Source organism: Belonocnema kinseyi, chromosome 4 (assembly GCF_010883055.1).
Source record: "Belonocnema kinseyi isolate 2016_QV_RU_SX_M_011 chromosome 4, B_treatae_v1, whole genome shotgun sequence".
Classification (NCBI taxonomy): domain Eukaryota; kingdom Metazoa; phylum Arthropoda; class Insecta; order Hymenoptera; family Cynipidae; genus Belonocnema; species Belonocnema kinseyi.
This window is the reverse complement of record NC_046660.1, coordinates 144,867,358-144,876,785: the sequence shown is the minus strand read 5'-3', so window position 1 is coordinate 144,876,785 and position 9,428 is coordinate 144,867,358. Positions and strand designations below refer to the sequence as shown.

The following is a 9,428-nucleotide window of genomic DNA, read 5'->3' as shown; positions in this document are numbered from 1 at the left end:
AACCGGCTCTGTAACTCAATGAATTTCAATTTGTCCATTTTCTTATTAGACATCTTTCATAGTAAAAAAGTCAAGCTTTCTTTTGAGACTATTTAAAAAAAATCGTAGATGCCTAAATTGCGAGAAAAGTTAAGTAAACAATTGATTTATTGAAAAAATTGTTTAAACAATTTTTTTTGTTATAAATAATAAAATAGGATGAAAGCGTGTAAAAAGTACTTTCCAAAACCCTGATAAAAATTTTAAATCGCGTAATTAGAAAGGAAGTTACAGGCGTTTGAAACTACCCCTGCAGGCATTGGGGTTGAAAATTCAACCCCCCCCTCACTTGGGGAGGGTTGGTAATCCTGGTCTATAAGTTTGTGGATTAACTACTGTTGGGTAGGCGAACATATTCCCAGAATTTAGAGACAATCGAAAAACATGACTTTTTGAGTTGGGGCAGTTGAGGAATAATGCCCCATAGGGGAAATTAAATTTTTTATAAGGACCGGAATATAAAAAGGTTTAGGAGCTCTATAAATAATTTGTTTCAGCCTAGAAAAACTTTTTTATCTTCAAAATGCACTTCCAAGAAAATTGAGAAGATCAAAACATTAAAAATGACAAGTTGTTGAATTTTTTACATTAACTTCATTCGTTATTCTAAAGGATCTGATCTTTTGAATTTTTTTGGAAGTGCATTCTGACAATAAAAAGATTTTTCTATGTTAAAGAATAGTATTATTCATTTTTAAAGCTTTCATTTTTTCATGTTGGGAACTCCATACAAAAATTAATTTTTTCCATATAAACTCAAATAAAAAATTTGCAATATTTAAAAAATTGGCCTTATTATGGTGACTAATAAACCAAAACAATACTTACGATTTTCACAAAAGTCTGCAAATAAACTTTTTTTATTTTATCCCCACTTTGCCGTACTTTCAGATATGAACGTTATAAAGGTCCCCAAAGTAAAATTGACAGTAATAATGCATCTCTGAATTATAAAAATTTGTATGTGCATGAATATAAAACTATACATATATGAATATACGAATAAAGACACATGAATTTCACAGGAGTGAATTATAAAATCGACTATGTACGTAGTTACGCTCTTACGACTAACGACTGTACAAGTAGTTACGCACATTTGATTTTACAAATGTCCCGACAAATATATTTAAAATTGTACTTTGAAAAATAAAAAATTAAATTAGTGTTAAATTATTTTAACCCTACATGACTTGAAAATATACCTATATTTTTACCTTTTTATTTCATATATTCTATTCTTATATTCGCAGAATAAATATTTTATTTGAAAAATTGATATACTGATACAGTAATTAAGTTAAATCTGTGAAATGATCCAAAAATAATCGTTTTTGATATCAAATTAATCAGTAATGGGCAAAAAAATATAATATGTAAACATATTTAGACTTTAACTGTTCATTAAAGAACGCTAGTTAGTATTAGCGCGACAGAGTAGCAAAAGAACACTCCTGCGAGCTGCCCGCTCCACCAGCGCACATCTGTTCCATTCCTCGGAAAAACCGAGGCGAGACCGAGTAAGGATGAGACAGGACGAGAAATAAATGACCGATACAAAGCGAGGAATGGGCCCGGGAAAACGAGACGGAACCGAGGAATGAACGAGACGAAAGCGAGCCAGGCTCGGTATTTCTAGTCTCGAACGGCATCACTACATTTGACTTATATACCGTTATTCAATTTTCAAAATTTCAAAAATTTTACGAATTTTCAAAAACTTTATCAACTTTACTAATTTAAAAAATTTTCATATCTATCAATTTTTTTCAATTTCAAATTTTTACTAATTTTCAAAAACTTCATCAACTTTACTAATTTTCCAAATTTGACCATTTTTAATTTCAAACTTTTACTAATATTCAAAAATTTAATCATTTCAAGTAATTTTCAACATTTTACTATTTTTTTATTTCAAAATTTAAACAATTATCAAAACCTTTATTAACTTTACTAATTTTGAAAATTTTCCTATTTTTCACTTTTTTTAATTTCAAAACTTTCAAAATTTTACAAATTAAATGATTAAATGATAGTTGCAATAACTAGCATTTAAGATAATATAAGTTGCAAAACAGGAAAGAAAAATTAACATTTTCATTGGGAAGCTGCAATGAAAGAAAAAACAATTGAATGTAGTGCTTCGGGATTCAGTACCAAATGACGTCATTATACGCGCCGAATTTCATGAGGATGATAAAATTCCTAAACCTTATAATTTGTTTTATCACAGGGAAATATCTCTGGTCTGCTGCCCCGGAGACACGTGTTCAATTCCCGCCAGGACTGATATATTCGAACAAGGCTTTCTCTTTTTCAGCTTAGAATAAAATATAAATATCTGATTGTGTGTTTAATGTATAAAATTTATAGTGCGTGAAGTGAATCCGAATTTATTTTTATTTTGCTCTTTCGACCATAGAAGTTTTCTATGGGAAAGATTAGAAATGGGTAGCATGAACATCGACAGAATGTTTTTACGATTGTGTTTTGTAAACTTCACAGTCTGTCTTAGGGATCATAGTAAGTTTCTATTGGTATAAGTGCAATTATTTAATCATTTATTTAATATTTCAATAGACATAATAACTTCAGAGTCTAATATTCACAATAGTAATTCTTGCAATAGTGACTCTATATCCTGACTTGCTATTGTCGTATTGTAAAAATAAATATTATACCATCAAATTTTATAACTGAAAGTTTCTTCGTGTGATTAGTATTAAAGATAATTCTAAAAGCGTAAACGAGTACTTTACTATATAATTGATTTAACACTTTATAAAAGGAAACTTCTTGCCACTTGATATCAAACCCTATGGTAATATCTTAAGCGAACACGTTAAGAAAATGAATGAAATAATCATTTTTACTTCTTTCCCAGTTTACTACAAAGATTACCGGACATTATTTTCTACATGTAAATAATGTCGTACTGCTTTAACTTAGTTCTTTCAAAATTCAAAATGTATCTGCTTTAACCCATATTATTCCCCAAAAATTTCCAAATGAAGAACAATGTGAAAAATGTCACAAAATTTAATACACAGAAACTGAAAAATTCTTTCGAGCATAAACTATTATCAAGAGGACACTTTCGCATAAAACAAATGTTTTCCTTATTGATGCTAAAATTGAATCTAGTTTCTATAACATTAATATTTCACTAGCGTGACAGCATTTTCAAAAAAGAAAATTATTTTCAAACCTATTTTCTTATGTCAACAATGTTCAAATGAAAATTTCGTTTGTAAATTTTAGCTTAAATAAAAAGCGCAAATGTTTCCCCGAATACCAGTCTGGAGTATGTTTAATTCAAAACTAAACATTATGTTTCCAAAAAAAATGTTTGAACTGAGATTATTTGTAGTAGAGGTCTATTACTACACAAATGAAGTTTCGTTTTATCATTTTACAGAATATTTTAGAATATGAATTCTACATTTTACAAGAAGACCTTACCATATATGAATCAAGAAATCACTGATTACTCAGTGCCAGTTAGGCATGGCACTCATTATTCAAGACCTTGGTGCTAATCTTTGCAAGATTAGCTTTTAAAACCCTCACTTTACTCTCACAACAATAAATGAGAGCCCGGCTGCAAATATAATACGATATAATACATCACATTTATATTTGGAGAGATTCGTAATCGTCATTACGTCAATGTGTAGCGTCGCTTTAAGAAAAATCCAACGAGCCAGGCTCCAATTATTTCTAACACAGTCACCAGTACACAATAATGACCGTTGTGACTCGAGAAATGCCAAGTCCAATTCGACGACATTAGCGTACCAGAGAACTGGAGGTTCATGCCTTTGTCGAGTGGAGCGCTGCATGATTGGTCGAGTCTATCATTAGGTTTAACTGATATGTTCAGTGACACTTTTTTAGTTGAGTCACTTACTGCTTCACCCAGTCAAGGTCGGCAAACCCTTGGTTCACCAACAATAATTAAAAATACTGATCAAGCCATTGACAATTTCATTGGTTTAATTTAAAAGAAAGAGCATTGAAAAGTTTCTCTACAGATTCTCTAAATCGCTGAACCAGTGAAACCGACATTGTTTGAAACAATATCCTGCTGTTTTACGGGGGGAAACAGTGAGATTCTGGAGTTTCACTGGTGAAAAAAGATCAGATATTGAGAAAATCAGAGAATATTGTCACTGAAATAAGATATATATGTAGAATACATCATTGTGTCATCTATAGCAAGACCTAATCCCCCTCAATCCCTCCAACCCCCTTAAGATCCAGGTTGCTTTTCTCGAGTTAAGTAACCTTGAAATAAAAATAAAATCGTGTATTTTATAAAGTTATCAGGTAGCAGAACATTGACAATTACATTTACAAAGTTCTATTCCGTGAATATAATTCATACGGAGTGATATTCTTGATCACTAAATGCTTAATTCATTTCGAATCTTTCAATAGTTTTTATTTTTTATTTTTACATACACCGAGAATTATAAACTTTTAAAATCCCTCATCCCTGTCCCAAGTTGCAGTTTGCTCAATTAGTTTTCATTATTATTCCCCGTTTCCACTTTCAAAACGAATTATTAACACAGCCCCTCCCCCCACCAAGTCGTAAAAAGAGAGGAGTTGGTGGCAGGGGAACCATGAGCGCTTGCTCATGGTCATACATTAAATTCTCCTCCGAAAATTTTCGGAGGAGAATTCATTTGACCAAAAGAATAACACTTTTTCTATTGATTATGATATTTTATACACATTCACTAACATTAGTGAAAATATGTTCTAATTTTCTCTATTTCTGCTACTTGTTCACCTGTGAATATCTGGAATGATTCAGATGAGTAAAATAAGTATTGCCATAAATATAAAATGATCTACGGCAGTATACTACTGTACTAACGGGGTATGAAACTCTCGTAGGAAATTCAGGTAACCAAACCTCGAATTCGACTTAAGGAGTTTCTGGATCCTTCACTGTGATGTTTTATTCATTATATTAAGGTCCCAGTAAATTTTCATATTTTCAGATTCTCCGCACTAAAAATACGTGACAGCCTAAGTTAGTACCATTCACGTCGTGAAAATACGTTACTTATCATCACAAATTCCAACACCAATGATGCAAGTGAATTGAGCATTTAGTGATCAAGAATTTCATTCCGTATGAATTATATTCATGGAATAGAATTTTGTAAATGTAATTGTCAATGTTCTGCGACCTGATAACTTTATAAAATACACGATTTTATTTTTATTTCAAGTTTACTTAACTTGAGAAAAGCAACCTGGATCCCAAGGGGGTTGGAGGGATTGAGAGGGATTAGGTCTTGCTATAGATGACACAATGATGTATTCTACATATATATCTTATATCAGTGTCACTGAATATAACAGTTAAACCTAATGATAGACTCGACCAATCATGCAGCGCTCCACTCGACAAAGGCATGTAACTCCAGTTGTCTGGTATGCTAATGTCGTCGATTTGGACTTGGCATTTCTCGAGTCACAACGGCCATTATTGTGTACTGGTGACTGTGTTAGAAATAATTGGAGCCTGGCTCCTTGGATTTTTCTTAAAGCGACACTACACATTGACGTAATGACGATTACGATTCTCTCCAAATATAGATGTGATGTATTATAACGTATTCTATTTGCAGCCGTTTCAAAAGCTAATCTTGCAAAGATTAGCACCAAGGTCTTGAATAATGAGTGCCATGCCTAATTGGCACTGAGTAATCAGTGATCAGCGCTGATTAAACCAGTGACGGAATTCCACTAGGTGATCCATTGAAATATCACTGATTGTCCGTAAAACACTTCTAGCTGTTTCTACAAGTGAAATGATACTACTTAATTTTAAGATAGTGTATTTGGAGGTTCGTCTTTCAGTATTTATAGAAAAAATTCTCTTGCCTATGGTTCGAAAAAATTTAAAATTATGGAATTTTGAAACGCTTTTCGTATTATCTTTATATTCTTTATACGCAGATATGAAAAGGGAATGTAATGTTCCTATGAATAATTTTCCATTATGGGAATTTTCTCTACGATTCACGTTTTCATCCAGAAATGAGAAAACCTACACGACTAGATACGATATTTCTAATATTTTTTATTCATATTTTTTTTAGCTGAACATTCTTTTATCAACAGTAAAAATAAAATTTTAACAACGGAAAAGGCATAAAAAATTTTTAAGAATAATTTTCGTTTATGTACCTTTTCTACACATTTTACGTTTTCATCAAGAAAACCTACACGAGTAGCTACGATTTTGCTGATATATCTGATTTATATTTTTTGAAAGTTTTACATTTTTTATAGATAGCAAGAAAAATTTTTTAATAATGGCAACAGTAATGTAAAATTTCTAAGAATAATTTCAATTAAGAGCAATTTTTACCACGTTTCACATTTTCAAACAGAAAGCTTAGACGAATAAATACAATACTCCTAATATTTTTTACTTATATTTTGTAAAGTTTCTCATTTTTTATAAAAGAATAATTTTCATTTAGAGAAATTTTCTTCATGTAAGACAGATGAATTATCGATTCATTTATTCGATTCACAATTGACAATACAGAAATTTGTAAAATTTTCTGGGTATCACGAAAAAATTATTTTTTAGTAGTAACAAACCAGATTTTTTTAATTTTCGGAATAATTTTGTCTGTTTATGGCAAGTTTGAAAATATTGTTCTTCATTCAAAGTTTCAGTTGATAAGGTTTTTGAAAATTAGTAAAATTTTGAAATTCAAAAAAATTTTGAAAATTTTGGTAATTTTCTAGGTCAACCCCCACTCGGCATTCTTCAGAGTACCTGTCGTGGCGCACCCCCACTCCAAATTACCCGTAGTACCTGTCATGGCGGATTTCCCACGATTGTAAAGGAACATTGTTTTTATCATAGGCATGCTTGATTATTTATTACATTTTTAAGTATGCTCTTCTCGGTAAAAAGTAAATAAATTCACCCTTTTAGTGACAGTTACATGGCTCCTTTTCACTTAAGAAGAGCAAACTTAGGTATTTTACAAAGAATGAAAAAGAATCTTTGTTAAAATTTTTAGAGAGGTTTTCCTGGAATAAATAAAGATCAAAGGACACTATGTTATTTTTTACGACTTTTGTGACAGGCTTTTAAAGTTTTCCAACGAGAATTCTTTGGACTAGTGGGAGAAACCGGTTCTACCGGTATGTGTTTTTGCCTCGCAAAATGTCTGAGAACAAACCAACTCACGCTGCTACTGCTGATATCCAAGCCATTGCCGCCAAGGATTCATATACAGCCTCAATGGGCATAGCAAGTGTACGGTCTGCATTGAAACGTCGCTTACCTGAGGTACCTGCTCGTCGACTCGACATCTTGGGGATGATTGTTAAATAGCATTGACTATATATCAGCCTTCTTTGAGGCTGGATACGGGTACCTGAAACCTGTGGAATTGGGGAAATTCAGCATTGTTTTCAGCACTTCCAACGACAGCAAGGCGACTGTCTTTAATGTCCCTGGAGATAAAGAGGAAACCACTACGGGAGTCGGGGTAAAAAAATTGCCCAAAGAGTATAGACCAACTATAGTGATGCAGAAAACTACTTTTCAAGGATTAAAGCAAATTTTTGCTTGTGCCAATGAATATTTACGACAGATAAAAAGGCAAGCTATGGATGTCGAAAAGTATTTAAATCTTCTAATAGCTTAGACACATAAATATACATTTTGAAAGCGAAAGTTCAGTCTCCTAGCGAAATGATTATTCGTCAGATTATTGCTGTTAAATTCGAATATTTCAGCGAGTAAATTAAACAACAATTACCAAAATCATTTGTTGATTACATTTACTCAAACTATACCACTTTTTATTGTTAAAGAAGTATGAATCAAAATAAACATTTTACGGAATAAATTTAGCTGAAAGTAAAAACTATGATTTTCCTTTCTATGACCTGTCCCCAGCAAAAATTTCACGTAATATTATCTTATTTATGTCGTTTTGTTTTAGCAGAATTAGGAAAAAATTTTTATCCTTATTCATTATTGGTATAAAATAATATTTACTTGCGATTTTTAGAAATAATCAATTTTTATATTCAAATTTTTCGTACTGAATGAATGCTAATACTTGTGTCATTCGCAATAGTGATTTCTGTGTATTTTTAGGTTATGTTAACTCTTAAATTTATGATAATGACCCTCCACCCTAATTTTCCATAGCACCTGTCATGGCGGATTCCCCCACTACAAATTTCCTACAGTACATGTCATGGCGGATTTTCCCCTCGCACTCCAAATTCCCCATAGTACAGGCTCCTCTCCCTAATCCCACTCCAAATTTCCTATAGTGGTCCTATTCCACTAGAGTAAATTCTAAAAAAAATGGAATAGCAATTCTGGGCTAAATTATCTTGTCTAGATAAATTTTTTAAACAATCTTATCACCAACGAGTCTCTAATTTATTTTAATAGTCAATAAAAAAATTTTAGGATGTGAACCAGAGAAAACATTTTCTAAAATACAAAAAAATCCCTAAATATTTTTTAAATTAAAATGCAGGCAAGTTAAATTACCTCGAGATATCTTTTTGATACACCTATATCATCAGAATGACTCATAATTAATTGTAGGCTGATCAATCCCCAGCCTTGGGATAAGGTCTAGAGATAACGGTTTTCCAATAATATTCATTGAAATGAACGAGCTGAAATGCACCAAATCGATCTGCATTTCCCGATGTGAATTTATCTATGATCGATCTGTGAACAAAACACATTGGAAATCAATTATTAATTTCAGAAATAATGTGTTACTTATTAAAGTTAATAATAAGTAATTATTGTTAAATTATTACGAAGTAATTATTGTTTAAATTATTACTGCCGGCACTGTCAGTAATAAATATACAAAACCACAAAATATTTGTTTGATAATCTATCGAAAGTATAATAAACATTCCGGGCCGATCTGTCATTATTTCGAGGTTATCTTCGGATTCACCTTTTTACCGAAATACCTTGTTTATGCCGCAAATAAGCATTCAACACAATTCACTCTTCGCCCACTAAAAGCGCTCAATATTGTTGCCAATTTATAGTATTTGTCACGTAGCAGCCATTCCATAATGCTATTGGCACAGAAGTAAATTGATGTTTACTTCTCAGTTCATAAGTCTCGCTTCATTATTAATGAAACACTTTTATTAATTGTAATTACTACATAACATAACCTATATTTTTTTACACTTTAAGAATTTGAAGTTTCGAACGCCACCATGGAAACTATGATAAACTTGATCCGAAGATGCACGGACTTCACCAAATGGCCGATCCGAATGCAACTTTAAAAGGGCGAAATATGAAAAGTCCCCTGTACAATGGCTTCTTCCCTGCTGTTGTG

At 31.8% G+C, this 9,428-nt stretch overlaps 1 long non-coding RNA gene across 1 annotated transcript in view; it reads right to left on the bottom strand.

The window, feature by feature from the left end:
- Positions 1-3,795, bottom strand: part of LOC117171721 — a 30,142-nt gene extending 26,347 nt beyond the window's left edge. The window contains exon 1 of the long non-coding RNA XR_004466916.1: positions 3,502-3,795. This is a non-coding gene — a long non-coding RNA (uncharacterized LOC117171721). The remainder of the gene's footprint in view (positions 1-3,501) is intronic.
- Positions 3,796-9,428: the final 5,633 nt, after the last annotated feature.